The 8701-nt window shown below is 38.0% G+C and overlaps 1 long non-coding RNA gene across 1 annotated transcript; it reads right to left on the bottom strand.

Moving 5' to 3' along the window:
- Positions 1-4865: 4865 nt before the first annotated feature.
- On the bottom strand, positions 4866-8435 carry LOC137490487 (uncharacterized). Its single transcript, XR_011009997.2, has 5 exons — positions 8294-8435; positions 7556-7744; positions 7159-7316; positions 6552-6647; positions 4866-5815 (listed from the first exon to the last, which is right to left on the bottom strand). It is a non-coding gene; the product is annotated as an uncharacterized lncRNA (long non-coding RNA).
- Between the last annotated feature and the right edge of the window lie 266 nt (positions 8436-8701).

Below are 8701 nucleotides of genomic sequence, written 5' to 3'. Positions count from 1 at the left end.
TGGCGCTCCTGGACCACTAATGTGGACATCGTCCTCCCAACGCACACGCAGCGGACTCAGTAGTCCGAAGAGCTAAGTCGGCGGCGGTGCGAAGCTCGTAAGCCTGGGTTGGACCCACCCTCGTGCAGCTCGGCCAGCGCCTGCGCTTGGTAGCGCTGGTAGGTGGCTATCGCATGCAAGGCGGAAGCAGCCTGGCCCGCAGCTATGTAAGCTCTAGCTCCGAGGGAGGTAGATAACTTACAGGCTTTGGATGGGAGACGAGGCGAACCCGCCAAGAAGAGGCGCCGCGCGGATTTACCGCCATCGCGCACTCAACCTGAGGAAACGCCACATACCCCCTGGCTGTTTCACCGTCAAGAGTGGTTAGGGTGGAGGAACACGCAGCACGAGCAGAAAAAAGTGCTTTACAAGACCGCGTGAGCCTACTGTGCACCTCCGGGAAGAAGGGAACGCCCCTCTAGTCGGTCCGGCCGCGGAGCTGGGGGATAAACCATCTCCAACCCACGGCCGAAGCAGCCCGGGAAAGCACGGCTAACATGTCCGTTTCAGGATCCGTAGTGACAGCGCTCACCAGCCCGAAGGCGGCGAGCGGGTCTGGATCATCGGACAATGAAAGCCCACCCTCCGATGCCGCGGTGGACATCTGGTCTCCGGTGTCATCGGGCGTAAGGGCTACCATCTGTTAGACGGATCGCTTCCCCCGCCCGAAGCTTGAATAGAGCGCTTAGAGGAGCGGGAGGTCCGCGGGCCCGTGGGCGACGGATTATCTCTCGCTGAAACCCTCAGATCTGCCCGAGTGCCCGCTGCAGAGCAGGGGACAACTGGGGTGGTTCGCCCTTTTGCAAAGGCTAACCGCGATCTTGCGCAACAGTCATGGCATCGCAATGACGACATGAACTGCCCGCGAGCAGCGCATTAACATGCTGGACCCCCAGACATGTAACACAGTGCCCGCGCCCATCATCCGAGGACAGGAAACCACCGCATCCAGAAACGCACAGTCGGAGCGCCGTCCTGATAAGGACGTGCTGCACGACTGTGTTGCTCTTTCTGTGAAGTTTGCAACTTTATACGCACCGCTCTGGAGGACCGGACCCAAAGAACGCCAGGCAAGGGAGAAACCCAGCTCGACCGTCTGCCACTGCGTGTACACACTCTGGACCGGGAGAATGCTCTCGTTCGCTCAGAATCGCTGGTCACAGCAGGAGGAACCCTCATCGACTCGATCAGAAAGTCTCTGAAGCGAAAAGGATAGCGTCTGCTGGCGCCAGGTGAGCTTATATACTCAGTTGATTGCTTATGCCGCTCACCTGCGCAGGCTTGCGCTGCCAATTCATTCTTAATTGGCCCGTTCAATACTCTTTCAGACGAGTAGCTTCTGAACCGAACCTCCCAATGCGTGGATTTTACAATCAAATCCACTTATAGTGCTGAAGTTCCCCCCGAAGGGGAACTAGGTGTGTGTACCCGCAGGTGTTTTCCCACTTCCACACCTGTTTGCATTCCATGTTCTTGTGAACATTGTATGGCAGAACTAATGCTGCATTAGAAGGTTTGACCTTGTGATACCAGTTTGCTTACATGGTAACTCCACAGGATCTGTCCACTCGACCTAAAGTGTGAAAGGGTCACAAATTAAAGACTACAAAACTATTGAGAGAACATTTTAAATGAATTCAGTAGCACTACTGGCTGGAAAGGTAAAATAGTAAAGCTGCCTTAGCTGATCCATGATAATAGAAAAGCATACCGGGTGAAAATATATCTGCCATTTTTTTCTCTCTCTTTTATTTGCTGTTTATATTGTGACATTTCTTCAGATTCTAAAATGTCATGATAATGCAAACAAATAACTTGTTTTAATAAATACATAGCTTACTTAAAGTGCTTGTGTAAAACACTGTGTTGCAGAGTAAAAATCTAATATGAATGTGACAGTTTTGCTTTGATAGATCCTGGGATATTATTAACAGCACTGATTGTTTTCTTTATTGCTCTTTTTAATTTTTCTTTTGTGATTGTTGGCACTTTGTTGAACAATCTGACTTCACAGTTACAGTGTAAATTACAGTATTCTGTTACTTGGCTAGAACATATGAACTGCAATGCAATAAAGTTACACTACATATTAAATAAAATATTCCTGTGGATTCGCCACGCGTTTTCCCTTGCTACAGTTATATGAGGACAGTTCCTGAGGAATCAACATGTCAGTACACTGTTAATAATGTGTTGGATTAGGATTTATATTATACAGTAGTTTGTGACCAATTTGGAGGTACACTTAAAAAGAAAAAAAAACTGTTACTGTAACGAACTGGCTGACACAGAGGGATCCATTTGCAGTATTTTTATTAAACACAGTTTAATAACAAATAGCACACAGACGTTGTGCGTGCGCAAACTCACATCAAACACAGTAGTATATAGTCGTTGGGCTGGCGGCAGGTAAACACAGGATGAGTAAGCAGGCATGGGTCAGAGGCATGCAGCTAATATCAGAGTCGGTAAGCGGACTAGAGTTTAAGGCAGGCGGCTAGGATCAAAGTCGGGATTTAGGCTGAAGTACAAGGCAGGCGGCAGGCAAGACTGGGTCAATAAATGAAGCAGGATCACAACGGGAAGGCAGGCAAGGATGAGAACGCTCAGTAGTGTTAGCCGGGGCAAAACAAGACTTGCAATGAGGCTCTGTGTGTGCTGCTTATATGTGTGTGGAGAGTGATTACTGGATGCGCTTCAGGTGTGTCGGCAATCAGTGTAAGTGGATGACGTTATGTCAATAGTCTGGTGATGGTGACCTCTGCTGGCCAGCGAGGGGAATGACTGGGACCGAGTCAGTGACAGTTACACTTTATTTATTTAAAAACTGTTACACTTTATTTACACACGGTATTTACACATTGTGTGGACAATTCCTGAGGAGTTTCCATGTAAGAACGCTGGTGTTAACCAGTTGCACAGAGGATTATGTTTTATATGTTCCACAGTGATGTGTGACTATTTTACACTATTGAGTGGACAGTTCCTGTGGAGTTACCATGTAAGTACACTGGTATCACGAGGTCAAACCTTCTTATGCAACATTAGTTCTGCTATACAATGTTCACAAGAACATGGGATGCAAACAGGTTAGGGAGTGTTGTTATGCAATGCACTTACACAATTCTTGTTACAGATGTGTACTTCCTTAGCGTTGTTACCAATGTCCTGTTACACATTTGAACTTACACATACTATTTAGTGGGTTGTTACATATGTGTAATTACACCAATATTACACAAGTAAATACTATGTATCAGTGTGTACATACACTGTAGTTACATACTACTTTCACACCTAGTTACCATGTATTTTCACATGTATAAGCGACATACTAATGTGGGACCGTAATTTGCATGTCAATTGATTGATTGATTGATTGATTAATTAATTGATATTTTGCAAATCCAGAACTCTTTACAATCTAATATATATTTAGTTAAATAAATGGTTTCACAAAAACATGCTTATTTTGTATAAGTCTTTCTATCTTCGAATAAGTCTTTGAAACAAACTAGTTTTATACTTTTTCTTTTCTTTTGAATTTAGCATTACTTTTGACAATGGTTTAAATCTTGGGTCTGTTTATTCTATTAAATGTGTTGATCTTTTGGGTAAACCCTGAACTTTTTTTGAGCTACATATTGATTACAATGTTAATAGCATATTTAGTTATAAAGTTAGGCAAATAATGATCTCTCAGGTAGCATTACCTCTAATAGATTATGCTAACTATGTTTATCAATATACCTATTTATTTTAATTTATCTAAAGCTAACTACAGTGCAGTGTTTCTGAACTGGTGGGTCGCGAACCAAAAGTGGGTCACGGGAACATTTTCGGAGGAAAAAAAAAACAAACAAAAAAAACAACAAAAGTAAAATTTTTAACTTGTTTTGACTTTTATTTTGAAATGCCTGCATGACAACGCTACTGTTTGACATGTGAAATTTCATTTAATTATAGCAACAAATATGTCGAAGCGCAAGTACAACCCTGAATATGTAAAGTATGGATTTACATATATTGACGACAAAAAAAGACTTAAAGCCTCATTGTGTCATAAGTAGTGAGGTGCTCTCACAGGAGAGCACGAAACCTTCTAAATTAAAACAACATTTACACTGTAAAAAAAAAAAGTTGAGTAAACTTAAAATAATTAGGCAACCTATCACACATAGCTTTTTGAGTTAACTCAACAAACAGGGTTTGAAGACCAGTGAACTCAAAAAATTTTGTTGAATTCTTTAGTTCTCTGAACAAAAAGTATCATGTTCACCCAACAAGATATTTTTGTTTGCTGAACAAAAAATATCATGTTCAACCAACAGGATATTTTTGTTTGCTGAACAAAAAATATTATGTTCATTCAACAAGACATTTTTGTTTGCTGAACAAAAAATATCATGTTAACCCAACAAGACATTTTTGTTTGCTGAACAAAAAATATCATGTTCAACCAACAGGATATTTTTGTTTGCTGAACAAAAAATATCATGTTCAACCAACAGGATATTTTTGTTTGCTGAACAAAAAATATCATGTTCAACCAACAGGATATTTTTGTTTGCTGAACAAAAAATGTCATGTTCACCCAACAAGATATTTTTGCTTGCTGAACAAATATTATCATGTTTACTCAACAAGATCTTTTGTTTGCTGAACAAAAATTTTCACGTTTATTCAACAAGATCTTTTGTTTACTGAACAAAAATCATTATGTTTACCCAACAAGATTTTTTTAGTTTACTGAACAAAATAAAACAAACTGATTCATTATGCATTTACTATTAATTTTTAGGATTCAAATTAAATACACAAGAATAGTCAATTCACTTTTTTTTTTATTTTTAACTGTGTTCAAATCACAATCCAAAACATTTGCATACAAAATCAGCATTTGACATTAGCCGTGTTCAGCATTGGGCTAGTTTGTACACAACTAGTACTGAATGTTTCCAGATTTGAAAAGATTGTACACTGCCTCAACATAAAATAACTGGCAACCTTACTAAAACCAAGCTATTAGTGTGTCTAAACACTCAAACCAGGTGAATATACAATCATCTAATCAGAGTAAACCCTAAAAGCCACTCCATTCATACAGTCTTTAAAGTGTACTGCACTTTTGTCAACAAAGTACATAAAGTCCAAAAACAGACCTCAAAACATTGAAACAGTGGCACATTAGGAAGTGGTCACGGGTCAGTTGCCGTTACTGTGTGGAGTTTGAATGTTCTCCCTGCGTTCACGTGGGTTTCCTTTGGGTTCTCCGGTTTCCCCCACAGTCCAAAGACGTGTGGCACAGGTGAATTGGGTAGGCTAAAATTGTCCGTAGTGTATGTGTGAATGAGTGTGTATGGATGTTTTCCAGAGATGGGTTGCAGCCGGAAGGGCATACGCTGCGTAAAACAAGTTCATTGCGCTGTGGCGACCCCAGATTAATAAAGGGACTAAGCCGAAAAGAAAATGAATGAATGAATGAACTGAACTCTCGCAGATCATGTGCCACCAACCTCCATAAAACATGCTGAATCACTTAAAAAGTATATTTGAGTTCTTTTGGGTGTTCCATATTCAGTCTATACAAGAGGCTGAACAAGTAAGCGAAGGCTGCAGGCAGATGTGTGATATCCTGAAGTACTATGGCCTCCTCCAAGATTTTAGCGAGGTTCATCACATATTGCAGGGATGCAGAAGTGCCATTATCATCTTCCACCACAGTGAAGATTCCAATCCTTTAATCTCTGGTGCTGTGGTCTTCAGGGTCCGTGTCCTTATAGGAGATTAAGTAATGGGAAAATTAATTGATGTGTAATATTAATTACTACTTATTAATGTTATTACTATTATGCAAAGAAAATAAAAACATGTAATACTTTCGTACATACAAACAGTAACACTTTGAATAGTCTATAATATATAATAATTGAACAATATATTGACAACTTTTTAATATTTAGCATTTTTTTAAACTTTTATTTTACATAAAATTGCAAAGATTTACTTTTATTTGATACAGTTTCAATTGTGAAAGTTGTTTATTGTCCTGTTTAGAATATAACTGAGCCTTTAATTGTCATTCATAAGGGATTTATAAAGCATAAATAGTCCTCACTTTAGATTAGGTCACAACTGGATGAAGTTAAGCTCATAAAGCATATACTAACATACAAAGTAACTATTATTACATACCTTAATATTAGGATATTTAAATGTTAATTTGAATAGTTTATTAATCGTGTACTTAAGCATTCTGAATGATCTTAAAAACACCAACTATTCTTAAATAACTGGTTTGTAAATAATGCAATACTTAAATTAGTAATACAAATGAATCATTAAAGTTAAAAAAAATACAATCATTGAGCACTTCATGTAGAGTTATGCTTAACAGAAAATAAATTAACTATTCGCTAATACTAAATAAATTATTTATAGCGTGCAGCTATTAAAAGTGTTACCAAGCAGACTAATAAATGTAGAATAGGGTATGAAAATGGGTAACTTACCAGACATATCTTGAGAAAGCAAGCAGAATTTTTACGAAGAAAAATTGGCAATCCCTCAAGAGCTGCTCTTTCTCGATCGGTGACAATATCAGTGACCTAAAGGAAAGTCATTTACAAAGGGTGTTTTACAATCTTATTGTTTTGTAAGTAAAAATGTACTTAGTACATTTAAATGAGCATAGTATTTTATTCATGCTGTTGAAAAAACACATGGCTTTATTTTTAAAAAAGAATTTTGTGGTTTCCATACAATGGAATTTGATGATGGTTGTGTTGGCAAATTTAGAAAAATGTTTAGTTTCATGTGACAATTACTTTGAGTTAAAAACTACAGCTATTATTTTCTATTTTCCTCTTTGAATGTATTCATTTGAAATGGTCACTCAAAACAAGTGAAACATCTGTTATTTATCTTACTTCCATCTCACAGTCAAAACACAACTTGACACAATTAAAATTAATGCAAAAGGGCTGGACAATTAAATTGTTGCAATTACGTTTTATTAGACTGTATTACCTGAGCATGAAATTCTTGACAGGACAAAATATGTTGCACATGTTAAAAACATCAGACGGGTGTATAAGAAAAAAAAATCTTAATGAGTACCTGCTCATCCATCTTGTTTAAAGTTGTATCCATCTCTGGACCCATTGAATCCCTTCTTTTCTGTAGAGTTTCAGGAGAGGTGCTGTATATTTATCAAGTCACTCGATTAACTGTCTCAGGAGATCTACATTACAGATCTGAGAAAACTCTGTGCAGATCTACAATATACAAAAAAAACATACATATTAATTTTTACACATAATATATATATATATATATATATATATATATATATATATATATATATATATATGTGTGTAAATGTAAATATTTAAATGTTCAAATGCTGAATACAGATGTATTTTGAATTACCTATAATAATAATGTTGTTTGTTATTTTTAGCATTATCATTACTACCTTGAATGAAACCAAAGCAATTGCAATATAGTGACTTACCTCTTCCTTAAAGTCCAGGTTATCTCTCTCTAATTTCTTCCTGGCTAAATCTCAACAACTTCTTTTGGGCAAAGAGAAAAGGTTTCTTGCATCTGCTGGTGAATGACCGTCAAATTTCACTGATGATAACAAGTCTCACCTCCTCAAGGAAATCTTGCATTGAATTATGTCATTGTCAATATTTCAGTCCTTTTGAGCAAAAAGAAAGAAAAATATATATTTAGCCCTTTATATTTTTTATGTAAATAAAAGCTAGCTGACTGTTAAAGCAAGTTGGTCTGAATATGATAGACATTTAGTCGAGCTAACAAATCAAGCAATGAATTACATGAAAATCACACAATTTTCACACAAATTACAGTTAAACACGTCACCGTTTGTTCCACTGGCTCTGGTTCGAAGGGAAAAAAAGGTTATGATGTGCGCAATGCTGACAGCAATCTAGATAAACAGGACATAATGTTATATTTGACTTGGATACCTGATCTGGTATGTTATATGATACTCATTGTATTAATCGTGAGTTATTAAAGCAAATGACTCAATTGAAATCGCTATTTGTTTCAAATACATTCACTCTAAACTTTTATTGATGTAAATAGCCAAAACCAAGTGCACGAAACAAGTAACTCACGGCTAAATTATAACAAATAGTTCCGTATTAGGATACACGCGCACATCAAAGCCAACATATCAAATAATATAACGTTAGATGACAACAAAAAAAGACATACATACCTATGATTTAGCAGAAACGTCGTTGGCCTGCTCTTAACTAGGGATGGCTGACGTGAAACTGATGTTTTGACACAGTGTCGAGATCCCGAAGCGCAAGTGTTTCGAATCACTGCACCGAAGCATGATCCGAAGCACCCAAGTCACGTGACTAAAGTGTTTCGAAACACCTAGTCACGTGACTAAAGCGATTCAAAGCATCGATCAGCTTAGAAACGTTTCGAGACCTGGTGAATCCTAATTTGACTGCCAAGGTCTCCAAATAGTCTCTGTCTCAAATGGCTTAGAGCACTGTGGGTTTGCTTATTGATTCTATGCTTAGCATGATGTTTTGGGTTCGAATCCCGACTTCGAAATCATGGTTTTATGTATTTTAATCATGTTTCTGTTTTGTGTAGCCTAAATAGGATA

This window comes from Danio rerio, chromosome 14, assembly GCF_049306965.1.
Source record: "Danio rerio strain Tuebingen ecotype United States chromosome 14, GRCz12tu, whole genome shotgun sequence".
Lineage (NCBI taxonomy): Eukaryota > Metazoa > Chordata > Actinopteri > Cypriniformes > Danionidae > Danio > Danio rerio.
The sequence above is the reverse complement of the archived record's forward strand: the minus strand, read 5'-3'. Positions and strand labels throughout refer to the sequence as shown.